General features: G+C 37.4%; 1 long non-coding RNA gene across 1 annotated transcript in view; it reads left to right on the plus strand.

Moving 5' to 3' along the window:
* Nucleotides 1–27,114, plus strand: part of LOC309822723 — a 262,605-nt gene that overhangs the window by 12,842 nt on the left and 222,649 nt on the right. Inside the window, exon 2 of the long non-coding RNA XR_014296766.1 lies at nt 4,834–4,971. This is a non-coding gene — a long non-coding RNA (uncharacterized lncRNA). The remainder of the gene's footprint in view (nt 1–4,833; nt 4,972–27,114) is intronic.

Consider the following 27,114-nt stretch of genomic DNA (forward strand, 5'->3'; position numbering starts at 1 on the left):
ACTGACGGCACATATTAGGGAAAAGAAATCCAGCCCCGGGAATTTTGATTTCAGAAATAAGGAAGGGTAGGGTTAGCTTAGTAAAGAAACAAAGAGAAAACTCTTGTAAGCAGAAGGAAGAACACATAGAAAGCCTAGAGGCCAGATGTAGCATGGTGGGTCCTGGACTGGGAGCAGTTCAGTCCTGACTCATTGTACAACTGAATCTCCTCAGGAGTTGCTTTCCTCCCCTCCTCTTTCATCCACTTCCCTTCTCTTTTTTAATGCTAGAACCCCCACCCCCTTTGATTTTCTCATCTTTTCCCTCAGAGATTTTAAAGTAACTGGTTGAGGGCTGGTATCCAATGCATCAGTATTTTTAAAAGCCTCTAATGATGCTCTGATGAACATAGATGCAAAAATTCTCAACAAAATACTAGCAAACAGAATCCAATGGCACATTAAATAGGTTGATACACCATGATCAAGTGGGGTTTATCCCAGGAATGCAAGGATTCTTCAATATATGCAAATCAATCAATGTGATAAACCATATTAATGAATTGAAGGAGAAAAACCATATGATCATCTCATTAGATGTAGAAAAAGCTTTTGACAAAATTCAACACCCATTTATGATAAAAACCCTCCAGAAAGTAGGCATAGAGGGAACTTACCTCAACATAATAAAGGCCATATATGACAAACCCACAGCCAACATCGTTCTCAAGGTGAAAAACTGAAACCATTTCCTCTAAGATCAGGAACAAGATAAGGTTGTCAACTCTCACCACTATTATTCAACATAGTTTTGGAAGTTTTAGCCACAGCAGTCAGAGAAGAAAAAGAAATATAAGGAATCCAAATCAGAAAAGAAGTAAAGCTGTCACTGTTTGTATATGACATGATCTATACCTAGACATTCCTAAAGATGCTACCAGAAAACTACTAGACCTAATCAATGAATTTGGTAAAGTAGCAGGATAAAAAATTAATGCATAGAAATCTCTGGCATTCCTATACACTAATGATGAAAAATCTGAAGGAGAAATTAATGAAACACTCCCATTTACCGTTGCAACAAAAATAATAGAATACTTAGGAAAAAACCTACTAAGGAGACAAAAGACCTGTATGCAGAAAACTATAAGACACTGATGAAAGAAATTAAACATGATACAAATAGATGGAGAGGTATACCATGTTCTTGGATTGGAAGAAGCAACATTGTGAAAGTGACTATACTACCCAAAGCAATCTACAGTTTCAGTGCAATCCCTATCAAACTACCAATGGCATTTTTCACAGAACTAGAACAAAAAATTTCACAATTTGTATGGAAACACAAAAGACCCCAAATAGCCAAAGCAATCTTGAGAACGAAAAGCAGAGCTGGAGGAATCAGACTTCCTGATTTCAGACTATACTACAAAGCTACAGTAATGAAGACAGTATGGTACTGGCACAAAAACAGAAATATAGATCAATGGAACAGGATAGAAAGCCCAGAAATAAACCCATGCACATATGGTCACCTTATTTTTGTTAAAGGAGGCAAGAATATGCAATGGAGTAAAGACAGGCTCTTCAATAAGTGGTGCTGGGAAAACTGTACAGCTACATGTAAAAGCATGAAATTAGAACACTTCCTAATGCCATACACTAAAATAAACTCAAAATGGATTAAAGACCTAAATGTAAGGTCAGACACTATAAAACTCTTAGAGGAAAGCATAGGCAGAACATTCTATGACATAAATCATAGCAAAATCCTTTTTGACCCACCTCCTAGAGAAATGGAAATAAACATAAACAAATGGGACCTAATGAAACTTAAAAGCTTTTGCACAGCAAAGGAAACCATAAACAAGAGAGAAAACAACCCTCAGAATGGGAGAAAATATTTGGAAATGAAGCAACTGACAAAGGATTAATCTCTGAAATTTACAAGCAGCTCATGCAGCTCAATATCGAAAAAACAACCCAATCCAAAAATGGGAAGAAGACCTAAATAGATATTTCTTCAAAGAAGATATAGATTGCCAACAAACACAGGAAAGGATGCTCAACATCACTAATCATCACAAATCAAAACTACAATAATGTATCGCCTCACACCAGTCAGAATGGCCATCATCAAAAAAATCTACAAACAATAAATGCTGGAGAGGGTGTAGAGAAAAGGGAACCCTCTTGCACTGTTGGTGGGAATGTACATTGATACAGCCACTATGGAGAAGAGTATGGAGGTTCCTTAAAAAACTAAAAAGAGAACTACCATATGACCCAGCAATCCCACTACTGGGCATATACCCTGAGAAAACCATAATTCAAAAAGAGTCATGTACCACAATGTTCATTGCAACTCTATTTACAATAACCAGGACATGGAAGCAATCTAAGTATCCATCAACAGATGAGTGGATAAATAAGATGTGACACATATATACAATGGAATATTACTCAGCCATAAAAAGAAACAAAATTGAGTTATTCGTAGTGAGGTGGATGGACCTACAGTCTGTCATACAGAGTGAAGTAAGTCAGAAAGAGAAAAACATACCGTATGCTAACACATATATATGGAATCTAAAGGAAAAAAAAAAGTTCTGAAAAACCTAGGGACAGGACAGGAATAAAGATGAGAGAGTAGCATGGACGTATATGCACTACCAAATGTAAAATAGATAGCTAGTGGGAAGCAGCTGCATGGCACAGGGAGATCAGCTTGGTGCTTTTCGACCACCTAGGGGGGTAGGATAAGGAGGGTGGGAGAGAGACGCAGGAGGAAGGGGATATGTGGATATACGTATGCATATAGCTGATTCACTTTGTTATACAGCAGAAACTGACACAACACTGTACAGCAATTATACTCCAATAAAGATGTTTAAAAAAATAAAACATTTATAAATAAATAAATAGCAAGCATCTAGTGATGCTGAAGGGCAAGGCAATGAAAAGAATTGAAGGTGGTACCTCACCCTTCACTACTACAGCAAGTAACCTAGGGTGGTACCCTAAGGCAGAAGGATGACCTTGAGGCGTTTTATACATGGGCAGCTTATAGTCAAGCTCACTTTGGAACTATTCCTCTGGCTGAGTTGTGGAGAATGGATTGGAGGGGAAAAGACTGGAGGCAGAGTGACCACTTAAGAGGCTCTTGTAGTATGTGCATTACTGCCTGTGGCTTTCCTCGTTGTTTCTTAAACCTGGTCCCTTAAGTGTAGCATCTTTCTTTCAAGAAACACACAGGCTCTCGTTAAGTGCTATTTGAGGGGGAGTTACTGAACTATTAACTCTCACAGACCACAAGTGCAAGCATTCACACAGGCGTTCTTCTCCCTAGATGGATTTAAGCAATCTATAGACACCCTAAAATTGCGTATAATTTTTTTACCTTTCTAGGCATGTGTGTTTTTCTGGAGTAGAGGTCAACATTTTTCATCAGCTCAACAAAATGCTGTATGACCTCTAAAGGTCAATGGCACATAAGGCCTTGCAATGAATGAAATTTAGTGACATATTTGGAAATTGAGACATTTTAATATATTCAATAGTGCTAAAAAATACAAGGGTATTTTAAAAACTCTCCCTTAACTTGAATTCTCCTGCGGGTTCTGAGCCTGACAAAGCATCAGAATAATCTAAGGAGGTTGTGAGAAGTAGAGTTCCATACCTCACCCCAGAACTGTTGAGTCAGGATGTATAGGGAAGGATCAAACTGACTGTAGTTGCCAGTCGGGCTTGGGGACCACTGAGATACTTCTTTACTTGCGGGAAATGTATTTACTTCATTATTTATGTAGAAGAGCTGAACCAAGAGCTTTCTTTTAAAGTAACGTGACATCACTAATGCTGTATCTCCCCCAATGGGGGGGCATATTCATAATCCGATTTATAATTCTAGGGAATTTTGGGAGTTGGAAGGGTTACATTTTTTTGTATGTACCTCTGCTCCTTTCTGTCCCTACTAAGAATTGCCGTTCAGTTCTCTTCTAAGAGTGCTGTTTCTGCTGAAGATTTTTGTGCCAAGGTGAAAATCATTCTAAATTGTCTTATCTCAGCACTTAAAATGAATGGATACCGTCTTCTTTCTTTTCTTTTTTTTTTTTTTTTTAAGAAAGAGGCTTCCTGGTTTGAGGAAATTATTTTCACTCTCAGATGAATCTGGCCCTCTCATGAATATCCTTCTTATTTTCCCCTATTTATGCTATCTGCTCCACATCTGTATCCAGTACAAGGCAGAAACAGCATGTTATCAACCACAAGAAGAAAGAAACATAAGGCTCTTAGAAATCTTGGTTCTCATTTATTGTCCTATTGAAGGCGCACGCTGGTGTATCTGAAAAGCTTTAGATGATTAAAAATGTAAGAATGTGTTGTCCTAGACAATTACAAAGGCTGAAGGGAAACCTTTTGTATATCGCTGGGCTGCAGCTATCTCCAAGGACAGCTTGGAATAGCAGCAGCATATTATGATATTCAGAAGGACTGATTATATAGGATTGATACAGTATTTGGTATTATTTCTTGTTCTATCAGATTTAATAATGTGAATTTGACATAGCTAAGTATTCTAAATGACAGCAACGCAATTGCTGTTTTGATGCAAGACTTTCTGAAAGAGAAATATTTTACATTAGTTCCCCCCAAAAGAATCCATGCTGAGAAAGTCTAATTTAAAAAAATACATTTTGTTTAGGACTGGGGCTAGAATTCTCTGGCAAGTTTTTCTTTATACCTACTCCGTTTTCATTTTTATTTTTTTTCTTCTGCTTCCTCTCATGTTTCTTTTTTTCCATATTTCTACATCTCACTGTTACCCTTTTTCTCTTCTGTCATTTCATCCAGCTTCCGCCTTAAGAGTTCCGCACCCATGGCACTGAGGAGTTTGGCAGACGTTGTCAGGAGAGAAAACATTGTATGCTCCTTCTGTAAGGACATCCAAGAAAAAGGAAAGCCCAGGAATTTGAAGGGGACCTAGTATGTGTGAGTTTTCAATCCCTTATTTTCCATAGACTCCCTTTGGTTATCCCCTTGTATTATAGGAGTTATCTTCCCAGTTTTTTTTTTTTCTTATTTAATGTATAATTTCTTATTCTTGTGATAATAACAAGGTATCGGACCCTTTTAGGTTTGGTCTTCACTCTCAACCCTAAATACCTATTAGGTAAAGAATTAGAGTCTGTTCTGTAGAACTGACAATTTTTTGATTTGCCTGAAAAGAGATACTCCAAATTCCAAGCATACATCACATCTTATGTCCAATCTTTCCCCTCCCTGCATTGAGAACTGCACTGCAAGGGAAAATATTTTCAGGACAGCCCAGTGCAAAAAGGCTCATCTCTATAGCAGTGGCTGTCAGTGGATTGATTTTGCATCCCCTTGCCTGGGACATTTGACAATATCTGGAGACATTTTTAGCTTTTGAAACTGGAACGATGCTACTGGCATCTAGCAGGTTAGAAGGATGCTGCTAAACATCCTACAACGTGCCCTCGCTTCTCCCTACTTCACCCTCTGCTGCTTAAACAAAGAATTATCCAGCCAAAATGTGAGTGGTGCCAAGGTTGTGAAACCAAGCCTGTATGAGACATCAGACGTGCCCTGCTACGTGAGTTGCTTGGTCCATGCGCGACAGCAGGGAAATGTGTCCGTGAGACTCAATGCTGACTCGCAGATGGCAATTGTGCCACCTTTGGGAAAACTGGCTATGCTTGTTAGACCCGACGGGTGTCTATGTGTCTGCCAGACACTTGGTTTGTAAGGGAAAGTGAAGTGGAGTCTGCTAAGCAGAGGCCGGGGGGTTGCGGAGCACAACCTATTTAAAGAGCATTAACTGGGCATTGGCAGACCTGGCTCTGCTTTCAGCTGGTTGCAGGGCTTGGGCAAGTCACCTCACTACTCGCCACTCTAGGCCTCTGTCTCTCCTCTTATCAAACAAGAATTTGAATGAGCTCATCTCTTCCTGTTCCAAAATTGTGTAATGAATGAAAAAATTACCTCACAGTTAAGTGTAATTATTTGACATAGCTTAGACTGGGCATCTTTTTAATCACTAGCTTCCTAAAATTTTAAGAGCCATCTTTAAATATCTGCATTAGAAATGTATTGTCTTGAGTAAGTTTGATATCCCAGGAAAACAGAATATCCATTGGTGTTTAAATGTTGCCCCTCTGTGATGTCCTTCTTAGAAAAATCCAGTTTGTCTAGCTACTTGTTTTACCACTTACCTTGAGGAGCTGTCAGTGTTTTTCTACCAGACATACATTAACCTGGCTGACCGCTAATGCTACCTGGGAAAGACAGTAGGGTAGGGTCAGGTCTAAGGAGAGGCACTGGGAACTGTGGCCTTGGTAATGACTTCACTCCTTATCCCACACCACTCCCTTCTCTGAAAACACCCTGGGTCGATGGATCATTCAGTGATCTGACACATCAGTACCCAGAAGTTTGTGAGTTGAGAAGAAAAGAAAGGAAGCAGGATTAAATAGTTCCTGAATACTCAGCACATACGACCTGCTTTACGGATGTTATCTGATTCAATCATCACAAATACCTGATGAGGTGGGTAATATTAACATCCCTTTACTGATTAAAAAGAAGAACAACGACCAAAAAGACTGAGGCTCAGAAAATTTATCTACAAGCTGTTGAAAATGTGATTAAAGGGGATTTAAATAACAAAATAAATTTAATGGATCACATAACTGAGGAGTCAAGCTTGGTCCAAAGCCTTAACACATATCAGCATTTTTCCAATTTCTGTTTCTCTTTCCTGAAGTGTTGGTTTTGGTGTTGGTTTGAAGTGTTGGTTTAGGCCACATGGCGCCTCCCAGAAGCTATTGGCTCTCCCTCAGGACCTCATCTCTCTTTGCTTTAGAGTATCCTGTGGTCCCCACCCAAGCCGTAGGATTCATTCTCTCACTGGCTCTTGTTGAGTCACATGTGTTTTCCCGGAAATAACCACTCTGATAATGGGGGTGAGTTGGGTCAAAGGTACAAGTTAGAAATCGATTGAATTCCTTAAAGGAATATCTGGGTGCTGTTGGAGAGAAAATTTGAAGGACTGGATATGGAGGTGGTAACTCAAAAGTTCACCAGTAGGTTAGGAAATGACCAAAGTACCTAGAGTTTCTACTACAAAAATACTTTTTAAACAAATCTAAAACAAACTTTAAATTTAAATGTCCAAGAAACAGAAAGATCAATGTCAAAATCTGGGCTACTAATCCTTAATTCCCAAGCAAGTTCTAGAAATTGTGGAGATTTTGTATGAGTAATTTAGAGTTTATTATGCAATGATATTTTGAAGCTGGTCAAGATAAGGCATGGAGACTAAACAACAGTTCCACTAACTATGTTGTTTTTCATTGCTCATATTACTGGACACATTTTTCTCACTGATCAGTGGAAATTCTCATGAAAAAGTAACCAGGACAGATTGGTTCCCTGCATCCAACCCTCTGGTCATCTTGGAATAGGACCATGAGAAAGAATCTGAATGATTTCTAGATCCATACCAGTGTCTTTTTTTTTTTTTTTTCTTCAAACATCTCATCAGTTTCCAAAGATGACCGCATTTGTTTTCAGCTATGAAGTATTTCTTCATCATTAATAATGTGACAATTTCTAGAGACTTGAGTCAACTCCATATGATTTAAAATTAAAGAAGCTAAAACTTTTAAAAGGAAGACTACATTATTATGCCTATTAAAGAGTTTTTTTTTTCCCATAATCTAAAACACAAACATTTTTAATTAAGAGAATTCACATGGTCTCAGGGAAACTCTGGGCAGCAACCACTTACCCTGTAGAAGCAAAAAACCATGAAATGTGGACATTAAGCTTATTTATCCTCAAGAAGTAAAGGGAGCTCAAAATTAAACCTGAAATGGTAGGATTCATATTAGTTGGATATTGCATCATTTCTCTGTACAGGTGGATATCAAGTAAGAGTGAGAACAGGTTTCTGATCCATCACATAACTACCAATATACCCAAATAGTCTTTGATTAACAATATCCCATCTGGATGGAAAATGTATCCCCTCTTTTAAAAGATTATACATTTTGGTCTGAAACCTAAGTTTGAACAAAAAATTGCTTGTGAAGAAATTAGCACAAAAATTTCAAATATTAATTTTTTGGTTTACCCCAGGCTATCTTTAAATCACAAAGGTAGAAATAATTGAAAAACAAATTTTAAAAAAGCCTCCTTTATAATGTTATCTTTTAAAACAGAAAACAGGCTACAATACTAATATGACAATAAATCATCTGTGTGGACCTATTTAGAAGCACTTATTGCCTGTGGGCGGAAGTCAGAGTGGGCCTCCGACTCTGCTTGGTGTCCCCTCTCTCTCTCTCTCTGGTACAGTTCAGCACATCACAGTTTGAGTGACCAATACGTCAATTGCATATTCAGAGAGGAGTGACTTCGGTGGCGAAAAGACTTCAAAATGAGGTCATGTCCACTGTCTGGATGTGTTGAAGGAATTTAGATTTTAACTTAGGAAATAATGACTTCATTTCTTTTTCCAAATAACCAAAACGTTAACTTGACCTAGAGAACTAAGTGTTTAATTCATTAGCATCTTAAGAAAAACCAGAAGCAGTGAACGGAGGCTCAAGAAAGTGGCTAAGTACACAAATGATGGAGTTGGAAAGTCAGGGGTTCAAACACCTGTTCCGCCACATACTAATTGTATAAGTTTGGCAACATATTTAACCATGCTGAGCCTCAATTTCCTTGTCTGATAAATAGGGAAAATAACAGCTAACCTGCAGGGTTGTCATAATGATCAAATCAGTCAACAATGTTATCTGAAGTGCTACATGTAGCAGCTGGCATTTGTAAGGATTCAACAAATGGTCTTTCAACAGTTGCTTTATAAATCAGCATCAGACTATTACTATTATCTGTTGGAAGTATGCCATGAAAAAATTCTTGCCTTTGGAAGTAGTAGTTTCAGCCATCAGTTGAGGTATTCAAGTAGCTTCTTATGGTGTAAGGAGTATGGGCTTGATGTCATCAGGTCTGGATTTGAATTTCAGTTCTAACACTTTCCAGCTCTGTTTAACTTGGACATGATATTTAATTTGTATGGGCCTCAGTTTTCTTTTCTTAAATTAGGATAATAATATCTTTTTCACAAGTTTGTTTTTTCCTGAGTAGTAAATAACAATCACAACAAGAATATCATTTTTTGCTCATATACAGATCTTCCTTGACTTACAATGGGGTTATGACCCAAGAAACCCATCGTACGTTGAACATATCATTAAGTCAAAATGAATTTAATACAACTAACTTACCAAACATCAAAGCTCAGCCTAGCCTACCATAAATGTGCTCAGAACACTTACATTAGCCCACACTTGGGCAAAATCATCTAACACAAAGTCTATTTTATAATGAAGTGTTGAATATCTCATGTAATTTATTGAATAGTGTGCTGAGAATGAAAAATGAAATGGTCGTATGGCTGCAGCATGGTTTTAAGTGTATCAGTTATTTACCCTCTTGATCGCAGAGCTGACTGGGAACTACGGCTTGCTGCCACTGCCCAGCATCACAAGAGTATCATACTGCGTTATCACTAGCCTGGGAAAAGATCAAAATTCAAAATTCAACAGTTTCTGTTGAATGCATACCGCTTTCACACCATCTAAATCAAAAAATTGTAAGCTGAACCATGGTTAAGTCAGGGACTGTCTGGACTCAGTGCCATGCACTATGCTAAATGCTTTACATGCATCCACTTATTCAGTCCTTATAACAAAACTGTGAGGAGGTTATTACGATTATCTCCATTTTACAGATAAGGAAACTGAGACAGACAAAATTAAGTTGTTTGACCAAGGTCACACAGTTAATAAGGGGCCGAGGAGGAATCATAAGTACAAGATGTCTGGCCTCTGGAGCCATGCTCACGAGCATTTCCAACATAGTGCTTGACACTGAACATTTTCTCATTCCTTCCCTGTGCACCAGAGGACCACTTAGCCACCATAGCCATATGCTTTGCTTTGTGAGAGCAAAACAAAGATGCAGACTTGCCAGGGGTAGTAAGTCAGGAGTCCAGACTTACCTTTCTTGAGTGCCAATCCATGAACTAGGGTCAGATTGCCTGCAGTTAAATAAAAGATTGCTTTGAAAAGTACAAATTCCCGGGCCCACCTCTGGAAATTATGAGTCAGTAATTTGAGGTGGAGCTCGAAATGTATAACTCCCTAGGGATCCTCTTGCACAGCCAGGGTTGATAACCAATCTATACATGACTCTGTGTGTCTTCCAACTAGGAGTTTCTACAATCTTTTAAATTTTATGAATAAAAACAGGCCCTTGATTGTTTGATTCTAAATTTTCCATTTGTAGTCAGGGGCATTTCCTCCTTCTAAGTGATTAGGGAAAAAGACATAAGGTGCCAGAATCCATTGTGTTTTCTCCATAGAAAAGCTTTACACCTCCATTTCTAAAGGATGTGGGTTTTTTTTTTTAGGTTTATGTTGTTTTAGTTATTCATTCTTTTTTTTTTTAAACATCTTTATTGGAGTATAGTTGCTTTACAATGGTGTGTTAGTTTCTGCTTTATAACAAAATGAATCAGTTATACATATACGTATGTTCCTATATCTCTTCCCTCTTGCATCTCCCTCCCTCCCACCCTCCCTATCCCACCCCTCTAGGTGGTCATAAAGCACCGAGCTGATCTCCCTGTGCTATGCAGCTGCTTCCCACTAGCTATCTATTTTACGTTTGGTAGTGTATATATGTCCATGCCTCTCTCACTTTGTCACAGTTTACCCTTCCCGCTCCCCATATCCTCAAGTCCATTCTCTAGTAGGTCTGTCTTTATTCCTGTCTTACCCCTAGGTTCTTCATGACATTTTTTTTTCTTAAATTCCGTATATATGTGTTAGCATATGGTATTTGTTTTTCTCTTTCTGACTTACTTCACTCTGTATGACAGACTTGTAGTGAGGTGGATGGACCTAAAGGGTGTGTCTTAATTGAACATTGCCGTCACCTCCCTGGTCACCTCATACCTTCTACAATAAATGGAGATGAAGAAACCAAACGAACAATTTCAAAACCCGAGTACAAGCCAGTTCCTCAGTCTCCAGGAGATGTTATGGATAACATAAATAAAGAGCAAAAATGTAGGGCACATTGAGTTTGTAAAATAAATGGGTATGAAACTCTACCTCCACCTCAGGCATGCAAGACTGTGCAATTTAGAAGGACCAGGAGGGGGACTTCCCTTGTGGTCCAGTGGGTAACACTCTGCGCTCTCAATGCAGGGGGCCTGAGTTCGATCCTTGGTCGGGGAACTAGATCCTGCATGCATGCCACAACTCAGAGTCCACATGCTGCAACTAAAAAGACCCCGCATGCCTCAATAAAGATCCCGTGTGCCACAAGTAAGACCTGGCACAGCCAAAATAAATAAAATAAATAATTATTAAAAAAAAAAAAGCAGGAGGAACAACATCTGGGTCCAAGGAAGATTTTGTCTGTGAAAAGCATCCTTAATTATGGTCCATATACGAGAGGAAAATGGTGAACTTTCAGCTAAGGGCATAATCCTTAGACAAGAAAAACAACCGGTTAGGAAAATGGATCCAAGACCCTGATTCAAGTGTGTAAAGTGAGGTCCCATGAAGAGCTCTGGTCCTATAGTTGAGTGACTGTAACACTGGCTGGAGGTGACAAAGAGAAAGATTGTGTGTGTGTGTGTGTGTGTGTGTGTGTGTGTGTGTAAATATATATGCATTCATACACCAATGCACATGTTTTAAAATTATACCTACAAACATAATTTCAATAAATCATCAGTTACTCCTTGACTAATTATTTGGACAGAGGAGTTTCCCCAAGTTTTAGTAGAGAATACAGAGGAGAGAAAAAAAAAAGGTTTCATAATTCTTTGGTTGGAATTTGATTCACAGCCAAATTAATTTCTCTTTCCAGTGTGTTGTTTTTTTTTCTTCCCTTCCCTAGACAGGGCTTGGGAAATGATAATCATTTTTCATGAGAGCAAATATACATATTTTGGTTCCCTAGATTTTATCATGGTATAAACACCTAAAAAAGTTATAAATGTTGTAAAAACTCCAAAATAGCTGTAAGGCAGAAGTGCAGTGGGGAATTTTCCAGGATATACTTTGAAGAAAGTCATGGCAGAGTGTTAGGCAGGGAATACAGGAATGACATTTGGGAACTCTAATTCTCGAGAGAATAGAATGACCCAAGTGTTTCTAAAGGATCAGAGCAGTATATGTCTCAATAAGAAAAGGGCAAAATAAATAATTACTGTTGTATAAGATAAAGGAATAGAAATGACTTACTGTGAAGGAAAGGGCTTTACAAAATTGTAGTGGACCTCAAAAGACTATTTTTAAAATTTACTGTGAGTGCCAAGTGATAAGGAAAAACATCTGTGCATCTTTGCCCAAATAACAGATAAATAAAATAGAAACTATACAGTCAGCAGAGACCTTGTCCGTTTTACACTGAAGAGTTGCTGTTATAGTTGTACTTTTTTCCCCAATTGTAAGGATATAGATTCTTTGGGCGCCATCTAGTGATAAATTGGAGGAAGGCAACTAAAAGAGTTGGAATTTTGTTTTATTTTGGTATTTGGTACATAGGAAAAATGAGTGTAATGAAACAGTTGAGTTTCAGGGATAAGGCATTAGTTTGAAACTTTTAAATTAAATCAATACTCATTGGTATAAGCAAGAATTTGAAGGTGATTTGCAGAAGGCAGGGAACTTTGCCTCTCCGTTTTTGTTTTAACTCCCAGCATCTAGAATGATATCTAGCATACTGTATAAACGTTATGTGAATCTGTTGTAAATAAAATGAATAAATGGTGACAAAAATTACAGGGTTTAAGAGACTGTCTATCTCTTGTTCTGCATATATACTGCATCCACCTACATTTTTTTAAACAGATGGTGCAACTTTTATAAGTGATTTTAAATAACAAAATTAAAATTCTATACACTAAAGCATTGTCATTGCTGTAGACTCTTCAAAATCATGTTAGGATTTCCTTGCCAAGTTTGAAAGGAATATCAGAAAATCTAGGCTATTCAAGCTCTAAAATTCATATTATTTAGCCTTATCTGTTAATTTATTTTTATTTTGCACATTTGCAGGGAAAGGAGGAGATTAACATATATTGTATCTCTCTGATGAGCTAGGTGTCTTATTTATATATTAATTTCAAAGAAGGGAATTGGATGGGTTAAAAAAAAGATAAAAAGAAGGCAATTCGGTGTGTTTAAAAAAAAAAACCCACCAAAGCTCAGAGGTTTAGTTTATATAGTCATAAAGCTCACCCAAGTTTTTTGGCTTTCAAGCCCTTAATAATGTGTTAGACATGAGTGGTTTTTATTTGTTTGTTTTTTAGGTTTTTTTTTTTTTTTTTGGTGGCTTTTCTCTAGTCTAATGTTCTCCATCCCTCTTTCATAATTACCTAAGCTTGTCATTTTGATAGCATTGTCAGGGACCAAGGGATTGGTTTGGTTTTGGTCATGGTAACCCATTTATGGCCAAGGAGACAGAGAAGAGGTCTTCGAGAAAAGTTTCTCATCCTGGATAAAAAAAAAAAACACGAGAGAAATGTTCCTTTTCTGGCTTTTGACATTGGTTTCTGAAAATGTTATGCCTGGCACTATTGCAGTCATCTTGTGACCATGAGGGGAATGAGTTCACATATCAAAAATGACAAAGTGAACAAATGAGAAGATGGGCATTTATGACATTGTGGAGCCACTAAGATAACCAACCAGGGGCTGCCCTGCTTTGAACTTTGTGTTATATGAATAATAAAGAACCTCCTTTTATAAGTCATCTAGAGATGATTTTTCTGTTACTTATAGTTGAAAACATCTTAATTAAAACATGTAAGTGAAATATAAGAAAGAAATAATAAGAAATAGTTTGTTTAAACCCTATTGGGAAAAAGAATTAATATGAAAATGAGTGTTATTTTAATAAATCAGAGAAGTAATCTTACATTTTAAAAAATCAACAAATGGCCTATTGAAAAAAAATATCTAGCAAAGTATGTTTGGTGAACTTTAAATTGAGACAAGGAGGAGCTAAATTCTATAGAACGATCAATTAAAAAGACAAGAAAACTGAAAATCTGCTTACCACTTTATCGGTGCCACAGTTTAATAGACTGTTAAAACTATGCTTTAATAACTTTCTCAAATCCTCTAGCACGCCAATGGAAAACTGGATAAGCCAAGTTTCAGCACACATGATCCCTGTTGTATTGAGCTTAGCTGTCCTCTAAAAGTGGTGCTCTCATACTTCTAATATGAGAATTAATACCTTAACTTTCTTGGAAGCCAAACCAAAGTAAGGAAAACCGCAAACAACAATAACAACCCCCCCCCCCCACCGAAGCAGAGGACACTTCAAATTGAAGTGGAAATTAAAAATAGTTTATTTTTAAAATTCAAATAAAAGATGAAAGTAGAAACGTTTTCAAAGTTAATTGGGGTGGTGATTTTTGTAAATATAAAATTATTTGTATTAAATTTATATAGCAAGACATAAACATTATAGCTATTTGCATTGTATTCTGTTTTGGCAAACACACACACTCACACTCACTATCATTTCCTTTGAAATGATTTTTTTTGATAGAAGCTTTAAAAAGTCAACACTTTATTCTTTTTGCCTCTCTTTAGAAGTAGTAAGTGGTGGCAGGAGGAACCGGTCTTCCAATGCACCATCAGCATCTTGCCATCTTTTATTGCTTCCATTTGCTCCCGAGAGCCATCTTATTTCCCATCCAATCAACTTTCAATAAAATCGAACTTCTCCATACCTCAGGCTTATGAAAGTGTGCTTTATAATTTGAAGAACTAGCTCTATTACTTTCCTACATTTCAAAACATAGTTATTTTGCCACTATTTCACTGTGGGTCAACAATGTAATAAATTTTGAGTGTGAAAGGATTTCTGTGTAAAATCATCATCATATCACAGCTTAGAGACATTCTCAGAATATTTTCCTTACACAGACATTGTAAAAAGTAGCATAATAAAATAGGTGGTGTTTCTCATTAATCTCATATATACCTCTTTTTACCTCTTTACAATTGTATTAATTACACCATAAATAATAACTCAAACAATAATAATTATTACTATACCTTCATAGCATGCCTGTGAGATAGGTGTATTATTATTACCATTCTACAGATGGAGAAACTGAGGCTGAGTGGAAGAATAACTTATCTGAAATCACGTAGCTATCAAGTGGCAGAGCCAGGACTTGAACCCAGGCGGACTGAGAATAAAAACTCGGAAAACAGGAAACAGTCTTAATTCCATTGCTCTGATGAGACAATTAGCTTGTTAAAATTATGTCGGAAAGGAGCATGCATACCTTGCTGTTAAGAATGTAGAATAGCAAACACTCTTGCAAACAGTTTGGCAAGTTCTTATAAAATTAAACGTGCAGTTACCATATGGCCAGACTACTGCACTCTTCTTGGGCATTTAGCCCAGAGAAATGAAAACTTGTATACATGTGTTCACTGTGGCTTTATTTATAATAGCATCCAACTGGAAACAACCCAGATGTCCTCCAGCAGGTGAATGGTTAAACAAACTGTGGTATATCCATACCATGGAATACTACTCAGCAATAAAAAGGAATGAACTGTTCATATACACAACAACTTGGATAGATCTCAAATAATTTATGCTGAGTGGAGAAAGCCATTTTTAAAAGGTTAGGCACAGATTTTAGTTATATAACATGTTTGAAATGGCAAAATTACGGAGAGCAGATTAGTGTTTGTTATTGGTCCGGAATAGGGCAACTGGGTGGGAAGGTAGTAGATGTGGTTAAAAGGGCAATGCCAGGGATCCTGGTGGTGAGAGGGCTATTTTGTGTCACTACTGTGGTGGTAGATACACAATCTACACCAGGTAGTAAAATTACATGGAACTAAGTATACACATACCCCAATACAACTATAAGTAAAACCAGGGAAAATCTGGATAAGATCTGTGGTTTACGTCAGGGTCAGTGTCTGCTTGTGAACTGCATTATATTTTTGCAAGATGTTATCACTAGAGGAAACCTAGTAAAGAGTACATGGGATCTGTATTAGTTTTTACATCTACTGCCAACCTGAATGATCTCAAAATTTTTTATTTTTTATTTTTTTTTATTTTGTGGTACGCGGGCCTTTCACTGTTGTGGCCTCTCCCATTGCGGAGCACAGGCTCCGGACGCACAGGCTCAGCAGCCATGGCTCACGGGCCCAGCCGCTCCGCGGCATGTGGGATCTTCCCGGACCGGGGCACGAACCCGTGTCCCCTGCATCGGCAGGCCAACTCTCAACCACTGTGCCACCAGGGAAGCCGATCTCAAAATTTAAAAAGTATTTAAAAATTATTGTAGATAATCCTATTATCTTAATTGGAATTATTTTCCCACACACCTAAAAAAAGTGAACTAAAATTTTTATACATATTTTTAGCCACAAAGTAGATATAAAAGTAAGGTTTCATTCAGCAGATAAAGCTACTGCCCTCCATTGGTGCACTGCTTTTAATGTTAGAATCCACCAACAAGTGATTCAGTAATACCTCATTTCTTTGCTATATAGACGTGCATCATACGGTGTTTTTTTTTGAAATGTGAAAAGAAATTCCTTAACGGTACAGCTTTCCTTTTGCATTAATTCATTATCCGAGCCTGGACATCTTTGTTTTCATTTTCTCTGTGTGACTCTTGTCAGACACATTGATTTTTTAAAAATATTTTTTTATTTATCAATACCCACTGATTTTAAAAATATACATAATTCAAGTCATTTATTTTTCTCTAAAAATGGCATAATAGTTTGTCTCACCTTTGATTTGAACAGGATAGAGGGAAAATATCTTTGAAAACAATAGGTCTTAAAGTCTGATTTCTTCAACTGCAGTTCTAATGAATCAAGGCAGTCTAAAGTCACACAGCTTCCAGTTTAGCTGTCATTTTCTTTACTCACCTTCTCTCCAGATCCCCCAGCTCCTGCTCCCCTGCCATTTTTGTTCAACCTGCTCCAGCTGTTATTGGTGTTGCTGTAATATATACACAAAGCGAAATTTGCCTTTATGGTTGCCATGGAGACGCTGCTTCTTTTAAAAAAAAAGAAAAAAAAAAGTCTTTCTCTTCTGAAAAGAACTGTGATGTTATGCATTCGCCTAGGTCTGTGAGCAAGTTTTCTACATTCTGAAATTACATAATTAGCTCTGCAAAATTAACCTCTGGCATTTACTGTCTATATAAGTGATCTTGTACTATTTCACAAGATATATGCTATTTCCCCTAAGTTGCGACCACATCCCTCTGGCCACAGGGAACTAAATAAACAAAACAGCTAATAATTCTCCCCTTTCCTTCACCACTCTCCTCCCAATTTTAAAATCGATAGCAATTAGTTACATCTCTCCCAGCTCTATCCTCCATTCAAACTTATGGTTGGACATACTGTGTACATTTATCAAATACCAAGACTTATAGTTGGCATTATCCCGTTGAGAAATGTATTGTATATTGTCTTTAAAATTTTTTTTTAATTTTTAATTTTTTTTCTTTTTTTTTTTTTTGCTGTACGTGGGCCTCTCACTGCTGTGGCCTCTCCCGTTGCGGAGCACAGGCTCCGGACGCGCAGGCTCAGCGGCCATGGCTCACGGGCCCAGCCGCTCCGCGGCATGTGGGATCTTCCCGGACCGGGGCACGAACCCGTGTCCCCTGCATCGGCAGGCAGACTCTTAACCACTGCGCCACCAGGGAAGCCCTGTGTTTGAGATTTTAACAAGATTTTGCAGAGAGATAAAAGAAAGAATAACAATCTTGAGAATATAAAAATTATGAAAAACCAAACCAGTAGCATATGAAAAAAAATCAAGTAAAAACCTTGGAAATGAAAAGCACTATTATAGAAAAAGATAAACAGGATTAATTCAAAACTAAATGCAGTTAAAGAAGAAATTTAAAAATGATAGGAAAAAGGTACTGGGAAATCTAGCCCTAGGAGGTAAGACACTGAAAAATATATATGAAATAGCAGTTAGACATGGATATGCTATAGAAAGACTCCAAAACTGTTTACTAGGAGTTTTAGAAAAAGACAATAGAAGAAATAGCTGAGAAGCAATAGGTAAAGATAGTTTAGTATTATATAGAACTGAAAAGAATAAAATTTCATATAGAAATACCACACAGTATATAACAGGATGTATTTTATCTTACTTATTTTTTATTGAAGTATAGTTGATTTACAATGTTGTGTTAATTACTGCTGTACAGCAAAGTGACTCAGTTATACATATATATACCCTCTTTTTCATATTCTTTTCCATTATAGTTTATCACAGGATATTATATATAGTTCCCTGTGCTATATAGTAGGACCTTGCTCTTTATCCATTCTATATATACCAGTTTACATCTGCTAACCCCAAACTCCCAATCCATCCCTCCCCCACTCCCCATCACCCCTGGCAACCACCAGTCTATTCTCTATGTCCAACAAGATGTATTTTATTTATTTATTTTTATTTATTTATTTTTGCGGTACGCGGGCCTCTCACTGTTGTGGCCTCTCCCATTGCAGAGCACAGGCTCTGGACGCGCAGGCCCAGCGGCCATGGCTCACGGGCCCAGCCGCTCCGCAGCACGTGGGATCTTCCCGGACCAGGGCATGAACCCGTGTCCCCTGAATCGGCAGGCGGACTCTCAACCACTGCGCCACCAGGCCCAAGATGTATTTTAAAATAGACTTGTTGTTTATTCCAGTGAGAAGTCTTTTGTCCACTGGGAAAATATAAACTTTAAAGGATGTTGATGAAACAATGACTTGTCTACTTACAGAATTTAATTTATTACTTTAGCCACACATATATTTAAATTACATTTTATCTAAATAGAGTAATTTAGAAACATTGTTTTTTTCCCTCAGTCACACTTAAAAAATACCCAGCCTCTTTAGATGCATCTTTGACATCACCAGAGTATTTTTAAATTATCATAGCAGCATCACTTATATCTCAGTTGTTTTGAGATACAGCACTATGTGATTATGTGTGTGATGTGGACACTGAAGGTTCCCATTCACACACATTAGTACAATTTCATTTTCATTTTTATTCTTCCTCTAGGTTTATATTCCTAAACTTCATAATGTGATAACCTTTATTGCTTTTTAAAGTAATCTTTAAAAGCATTGTTTATAATGGTCTCCAACCCTTGCAAACATAATGTCAAAACCCAGGAATAAATACTGAAATTGTTAACCTTCTTTGCCTTCTTTTATACTGATTTTAACAGACTATCTTTGTAAACATGAAAACTAGCATTAATTTTAGGAAAAAAAATCGTTGGGTCTTTTTTGTCTAATGTTCTAAGCAGTATTTTATGGCTTATGAAAGTGTCCATAACATGGGAGACTGTATAAGGACTCAAATATATGTATGGCTATTTTCTTTTCTAGAAAATTTGGGGAAAAATCTTACCTTATATTTGGGTTATATAAGGCTTTTATTGACCTCTTACTCCATATCAGGTGTTGGTGCTATAGGTATGTAGCAGTGAACAAGATGAATAATGAATGGTCCTGATCTCCTGGAGTCCACATTCTAGTTTGGTGATATAAACAATAAGCAAACAAGTAAGAAAATATCATGTAGTGATAAATGATATATAGAAAATTTCTTAAAATTTCAAGAAATTGGATGAAGTTTATAAGGGTCTGGAGGGCTTCCAAGGAATCTGAATATTCGATTGAAGGCCCTGTGAGACCAGGTAGACTTTAAGACTCCTTTATGGAGCAACCCACGTCTAGAATTCCCATACCCTGAATCTAAATCCACTAATTTACCTTTAGACCATTCATCTTTCTGTTTAAAACTTTTTGACCTCACATTAAAAAAATGTATGATATAGGAGGATGTTATAAAGCTAGAAAAAGTAGAAAGGAGAAGAAAATTGTAGAAAATCAAAAGCAAACAAAACAAAACAAAAAGATCTCTGATTTACTGGTAGGCAGAAAGGCATGAGTCTTGGTCATGTACAGAATTTTTTGGCCACTTGAAATCTGCCCTATGGGGAGGGTACGTGTACATTTGCTTGCCTACCTTCCTTTCTTCTTTTCTCTCTTTCTTTCTTCCTAAAATTCTGTATTTTCCAAAATAAGCCTGCATTGCTTATATAATCTGGGAAAAACCCATGCTTTTAAATTGGAACCATTAGCTTTCACTTAACATTTCAGGCATCATCATCTTTTTAATTTGAAGTGATTGAAGTAGTATTTTTAAACCTTAAATTTGACACTTCTATAAATACATTCTAATGGGTATGTTGCCTTGTTGATTTTATGTCAATTAGTATGTAACAATGTGAGAATATATGGAATGTAACTCAAAAACACTGATTTTACATGACTTCTGAGAGAAGGATGGTTTGCTTATCTGCAAAAGTTTCCTAAAAAGATAGTGTATTCTCTTCATTACTTTCAACTGAGTGAAACCCAAGCCATTTACCACTAGTTACTCTCTCATGATATATTTTATATTGTCAGGTTGATCATAGGATGTTGAATTACTAATGCTATGAGATAATATCTAGGTCTTGAAAAAAGATACTCACTCCTTCTTGAAACTCGTTTAATGTAGAAAATATATATTACCCTTCTAACTTTATTGCTTTTATGTACTTGAAAGTATCCAATTGAAAATACTGCTAGATAATAGGTTCATAATCATCCCAGATAAAAATCTTTGGTTTACTTCCCTGTGCTCACATTATCCTGTTTCAGGTAATAGAATCACTCAGAGTAATTTCGATTCTTTATAAGGTCAAAGTGTCTTTTGCTTGGACAGTTTTCTGATGTAACTGGTATTGACTCAATAACTTCTCAGTATCTTCTGTACAATCAAGTCACGTTCGGTTTGAGAATTGTCATTTTTTTCCCCTATACTGTGACCCTCAAAAGACATGTGTATTATATCCCTTAACTCTAATTTCATTTTTCCTGGTACATTGTAGACTCTCACCTATTTACGTTTAATTGAATCATTAAGGACATTTGAAAATTTCTCACAATACTTCTATAAAAAAAATAAAAATTTTTTCTGCAATCAAATACAACTTTTAAAAGCATCTAAAATTAAAGGGGTAAAAAGAAGCTTGCTAGGTTTTCTTTCAGCTCAAAAAGTACATAATTTAGTAAAATAATCTTTTTAGGTCTTAAAATTTTTTTTCAAGAGTGGGATATCAGATTGTTAGCTGATAGACATTTTTAATTGCTTTGAAAAGTATATGCGTTACATCATCCAATAAGGATACATTATAAACAGATTTACAGAAAAATGTCTAAACAGCTTAGGTCATGACAAGTCTCGAAGGCATTTCTCTAATACATACCACACACACACAGACACATAGACACACACACACACACACACACACACACCTGTTGTGTGCTGCCTGGAGCAGGTCCAGGCAGCTGCTGGGGTGGGTGGAATAAGGCAGCTGACATTGCCTGTCTGTCTCACAGAACAGCCGGGGCTGGAAGGAGGCTCGTTGGCAATGATGCAGGTGAAGAATCCAGTTCTTCCGGCCAAGCTTTCTCCTGAAAATAGTGGTAATGGCACCAAATATGCCCCACTTGAACTTTATGAAAAAGGTGAATATGGGGAGAGCACCCAAAGCTTGAACTAGGACTAAAGTGACACATACGAGGCACCTGGGATGCACAATTTAAGGTGGGTGCTGACCCTGTACCTGTATGACCTGAGAGTGAATGTCACGTTAAATTGTGTGCCTGCAGTGTTTCACTCTAGTCTGTGCCAACTTTGTCCTGCAATTTTTAGTATCTCTGGGTTATAAGCCACCTGTAACCAGGTATAAGTCAGGTGACAAGAAAAACCCATAACAAGTGTAGTTTTCTTCCATTGAAGCATCTGGGAGATATTTGATAATGACTTAGAGTAAGAACCTAGTTGAGAGTTCTGAATATCAGGGCTCTTTTAGGTTAATTAACTTAAGTGTGTTTTAAACATACATTTTAACTATACAAAAGCTCCCTTTCATGAATAGAAGAGAAATGTCTGACTTGATCAAACTATATATTCTACCCTCTCATTTGTTTTTTGTTCTGGATTTATATACTCAACTCATCCCCACTAGGCTGCTTTTTTATGTCATTGACTTAATCACTAGTTATAGAGGATTCTCTCTCCATCATCAATTACTCAGAATTAGGCTCTAAGTAATGTCGGTCTATGGCTACAGCTACCTGTGCTCAGAATTACACAAAGCTTAATGAAGTTCTTTCTGCTCCCAGCGTTATTAACAAAATGCTCACCCTAGCTACTTATTCTCCTGAAATGATGTCTCTGTGTTAGTGCAGTATTCCAGGACTCTGGTTGGTTCTTCATTGAGAATGTCTCATCCTGTTCTGGATTTGGGCAGAACAACTTCTGGATTTGCTGTACCCTGAGTAACTCCTCCACTGCAGAAACATTGTACTCCCTGTTGCTTACTGAGTTACACTACAGAGAAACCCCTAGTTAGGGTCTAATATTTAACTGTTGCGTGTTCATTATGGCATAGGTTTCCCATACTACACGTGCATTTTTCTGTTGTAAGTTCTGTGAAAAATGAGTGAGACTTAACATTTCTCTGATGATTAGCCATGCTGAGCATCTTTTCATGTGCCTGTTGGATATCTGCATCTCCTGTTTGGAAAAATGTCTATTTAGTTCTTCTGCCCATTTTTTTTTTTTCGTTTTATCATACAGGTTTTTTTTTTTTAAATTGGGGTATAATTGCTTTACAATGTTGTGTTTCTGCTGTACAGTGAAGTGAATCAGCTATATGTATACACATATCCCTTCCCTCTTTGACCTCCCTCCCTCCCGTCCCATCCTACCCACCTAGGTCATCACAGAGCACCCAGCTGAGCTCCCTGTGCCATGCAGCAAGTTCCCACTAGCTATATGTTTAACACATATGTATTTATGTCAAACCTAATCTCCCAATTCATCCCACCCTCCCCTTCCTCCCCCTGTGTCCACATGTCCATTCTCTATGTCTGCCTTTCTATTCCTGCCCTGCAAATAGGTTCATCTGTACCATTTTTCTAGATTCCACATATATGTGTTAATTTACGATATTTTTCTTTCTCTTTCTGACTTACTTCACTCTGTATGACAGACTCTAGGTCCATCCACCTCACTACAAATAACTCAATTACGTTTCTTTTTACGGCTGAGTAATATTCCATTATATATATGTACCACATTTCTTTATCCATTCATCTGTTGATGGACACTTAGGTTGCTTCCATGTCCTGGCTACTGTAAATAGAGCTGCAATGAACATTGGGTGCATGTGTCTTTTTGAATTATGGTTTTCTCAGGGTATATGCCCAAGAGTGGGATTGCTGGGACATGTGGTACTTCTATTTTTAGTTGGTTTTTTTTCTTTTCTTTTTTTTTTTTTACGGTACACGGGCTTCTCACTGTTGTGGCCTCTCCCGTTGTGGAGCACAGGCTCCAGACGCGCAGGCTCAGCGGCCATGGCTCACGGGACCAGCCGCTCCGTGGCATGTGGGATCTTCCCGGACAGGGGCACGAACCTGCATGAACCTGCATCGGCAGGCGGACTCTCAACCACTGCGCCACCAGGGAAGCCCCTATTTTTAGCTTTTTAAGGAAGCACCATACTGTTCTCCATAGTGGCTGTACCAATTTACATTCCCACCAACAGTGCAAGAGGGTTCCCTTTTCTCCACACCCTCTCCAGCATTTATTGTTTGTAGATTTGCTGATGTAGATTTTTAAAATCAGATTGTTTTTTTGTTTGTTTGTTTTTTGATGTTGAGTTGTATGAGCTGTTTATATATGTTGGATATTAATTCCTTATTGGCCATATCATTTGCAAATACTTTTTTCCATTCAGTAGGTTTTTTCATTTTGTCAATGGTTTCCTTTGCTGGGCAAAAGCTTTAAGTTTAGGTCCCATTAGTTTGTTTTTGATTTTATTTCCTTTGCTTTATGATATCATTTATATATGGAATCTAAAAAATACAACAAACTAGTGAATATAACAGAAAAGAAGCAGACTCACAGATATAGAGAATAAACTAGCAGTTACCGGTAGGGAGAGGGAAGGGGGGAGGTACAGTATAGGAGTAGGAGATTTAGAGGTACAGACTATTAGGTATAAAATAAACTACAAGGATATATTGTCCAATATGGGGAATATAGCCAATATTTTATAATAACTATAAATGGAGTGTAACCTTAAAAATTGTGAATCACTATACTGTACACCTGTAACTTGTATAGTATTGTAAAGCAATTATACTTCAGTTTAAAAAAATGAGTGAGTCACGGAAGTATACAGGTGGAAGAATCCTTTATCTCATTTATGCTTCTGACCATGAGATTCTAACGTCCTATTTAATGCTGTTATAGCCAGGTTAGCCCCCACCTATGAATTAGTTATCCGGGTACAAGACAAACTCACACCTCCTTCTTCCTCTAGATGCACTTGCCCTTCCTGCCCTGCTTCAGAACACCTAAGGCAGGGGTCACAAGCTCAAACACATTGAGTCCAGTCAGAATGTGTGAATGAACAAAGCTGACAAGGAACAGAGAAGGTAGAACTGTGGTCACCTGGTTTATGGGCCTTCACCAGAGGTCCTGCATGAACCCCAAGTTCAAATCCAGATGTAAATAAGATGGCATATTCCATGGATATGAAACAAACATTCCAAATACAAGGTGCTTACACACGTGTGGATGTGTGTGTCTGAGTCTGTGTTGTGTTCCGACTACTACTCAGAAGAGGCTCTGCTCGTGTAGGAGTATCATGTATTACAAAATTTGCACGTAAAACATAAGTCTCTTAAGAAATGAAAATTGGGAGCCAGAAAGAAACCGTTTCACAGTTGATCTAGGAGGCCATGCTGGAGGTAAGCTAAGGAAGTATAAGCCCGCAGTTTTTCCAGGAAGAGAGAAACAACAGCACTCCAATTTCTAGGAGAAACAAAATGCTAAAAATAAACTCCCAGCAGTAAACCTAGGAGAAAGATGTAACAGCAGTGTCAGAGTCTCAATCCTGCTTTCCGGGGAGATCGATGAGAAAACAAACATCTTTTCTCACAATTAATGGTTGTAGCATTTCAAACTGAAAAAACTCCAGGGTAAACAAAGGCAGCACCGAGGCAGGACTAAGAGCGAGTGCATTGATGATTCAGCTGCACCTGTATCTTTCCACATTAATTCTTAAATCAATTTATCTGGAACACTTGGGATCTTGAACTATGAAAGCAAATGCCACAAAAAGCATCATTGAAAGCCTCATAAATTTTATTTATTTTGAAAGTAAAACTCAAAAACTGAAGTGTCCTGAAGTCGATCTTCTAAATGAAAACTTAACAAAAAATCAGTCCTTTCTTCTGGTATTCTCTAATAACTAGATTTTTGGCATTGTTTATAAAAAATTCTAGATAGTATACAAACTTAAATGAACAAGGAATAAAAATGTAATTTCAGACAGCAATAAGAATACAGCAAAATGATATGATTGAATGAATATCAACCATGATGAAATCGTCTGAGTATATATTCTTATATGTAATGTATATATTGATATATTCCTCGATTAAAATTATGCCTACCTTTAGCAAGGACACAGGAAGAAAAAGATGATGAGTTTGTTTTATAGTGTTATATTTCTTTGTGAAACAAACAAAAACACAGTTGTTCTTGTGGTATTTCTTGAAAAACAACTTTCGGAAAGGTGACTTAATACTTGGTAAATAATAGAAATCGTCTGGAGCCACCTAGTGGCAGTCATCTGTAATTGGATGTGGTTTTTAAAATAATGGTTTAGCTATAGTCTAGAATAAATAAAGATGTTTTACATCTGATAAATCATCTAATTTCTTTCAGAATGCTAACCTCTCAAACATAGTGTACTTATGATGCAGAAGTACCAGACAAAAATATATTTGTAATAGGAAGTAATAATAACAATTACAGTCATAATCCTTTGTACAGTGTTTCCTGTGTGCGTTCATTCACTGCCTGGGGGACCCTATAGGGGAGACCAAAGTAGACCAAATCAGCTTTTTGCCCAAGGCCACAGAGACTTAATTATGGGGTGGAGCTGGGATTTGAAAGTCAGAACCTTAGTAACTATTACCCGTTTTAAAAAGCCTATTATATACCAGGCATCATGTTAGGTACTTTCTGTTTGTTGTCTAGTTGTGACAACAGTCTTATGAGATAAATATTACTATACCCATTATATAAATAAAGATATTCAGAAAGATTATATAGACTGTCATAAATCATTTAGCTGAAACTGACAAAGCTGTAATTTAAAACCAGGGTTATTAAAGATCACGATTATTAAAGATCACACTCTTCAAGAATACTGTGCTTTGTTCTATTATATCAACTATATCATTATACTTTAATTAATTATATGTATGGATGTATTCATTCATTCACTCACTCATGATAACACACACGCACACACACACACGCTACACAGGGATGGGTGGGAGAGAAAGAGAAGGAGATATTAAGACACAGACTATTAGGTTTCAGGCTCAAGAGTCCATTTGACAGGGTCTAGGAAGAATCTGTTTTCTCCAAAACAGGCAAATCTGTTTAATATGGCTTTAAACTAATTGTGAAGAAGACTAAGAAAAAAAACCCAGATAGATACATACAACTGGTTATCATGGAGGATACACTGAATTTCTCTTTCTCTAACTTACATACACACACACACACACACACACACACACACACACACACACACACACACACACACACACACACACACACACACACACACGCCCCAGGGCCTTGGGGCGTTTTTCCTTCAGCTGGCATACTCTCACTTCTTCCCTTGGGTAACTCGTTCCTTTTGCAAGTATCAGCTTAGGCATCAGTTCCTTGAGAAGCTTCCTGGCCTTCATCCCCCGTCTTAGCGCCCATGAAGCTTCCACACACCCCGCCTTCTGCCTTTCAGAGCACTTGGCCCACGTCCCTGTGATTGTGCTTTCCTGT

The sequence above is a fragment of the Grampus griseus genome (genome assembly GCF_964374135.1).
Source record: "Grampus griseus genome assembly, chromosome: 5".
Classification (NCBI taxonomy): domain Eukaryota; kingdom Metazoa; phylum Chordata; class Mammalia; order Artiodactyla; family Delphinidae; genus Grampus; species Grampus griseus.